Source organism: Gossypium hirsutum, chromosome D06 (assembly GCF_007990345.1).
Source record: "Gossypium hirsutum isolate 1008001.06 chromosome D06, Gossypium_hirsutum_v2.1, whole genome shotgun sequence".
Taxonomy (NCBI): Eukaryota; Viridiplantae; Streptophyta; class Magnoliopsida; order Malvales; family Malvaceae; genus Gossypium; species Gossypium hirsutum.
Window position 1 is genome coordinate 31823522 of NC_053442.1, and position 630 is coordinate 31824151.

At 41.1% G+C, this 630-nt stretch overlaps 1 non-coding gene across 1 annotated transcript; it reads right to left on the reverse strand.

Annotated features, from left to right (window-relative positions):
* Positions 1 to 219: 219 nt before the first annotated feature.
* Positions 220 to 326, reverse strand: LOC121218843 (small nucleolar RNA R71). The gene has a single exon (XR_005915319.1). It is a non-coding gene; the product is annotated as a small nucleolar RNA R71 (small nucleolar RNA).
* Between the last annotated feature and the right edge of the window lie 304 nt (positions 327 to 630).

A 630-nucleotide genomic window follows, 5' to 3' on the forward strand; every position in this document is an offset into this window, starting at 1 on the left:
CGAAGTCCTCACCTACACTTAAGACTGTTTATGGAGGTGAGCGATTCTTTCAAGTTAGCCGGAGTACTCGAAGATGCATTATGATTGAAGCTATTCCCATATTCACTAAGGGACAGAGCTCGAGCTTGGTTGAACTCATTACCACCAAACTCAATTTCAACATGGCAAGAGTTAGCAGAAAAATTCCTTATGAAGTATTTCCCGCCTAGCAAGAATGCTAAGTTGAGGAACGAGATCACTGCTTTCCAACAAATGGGTGATGAGTCATTGTATGCGGCATGGGAAAGGTACAAAGAATTATTATGGAAGTGTCCTCATCATGGAATCCCACATTGCATACAACTTGAGACATTTTATAATGGTTTCAATGCTCACACGAGGATGGTAGTGGACGCTTCTGCTAATGGTGCTCTCCTTTCTAAGTCTTATAATGAGGCTTATGAAATCATTGAGAGGATTGCCAGCAACAATTATCAATGGCCAACCAATCGAGCAGCGTCAGGAAGACGAGTCACTGGAATACAAGAAGTAGACACTCCTACTTCACTCGCATCTCAAGTATCATCAATATCCTCAATGTTAACAAATCTTACTACTAATGGGTGTAATAGTTTTACAACACAACCACTG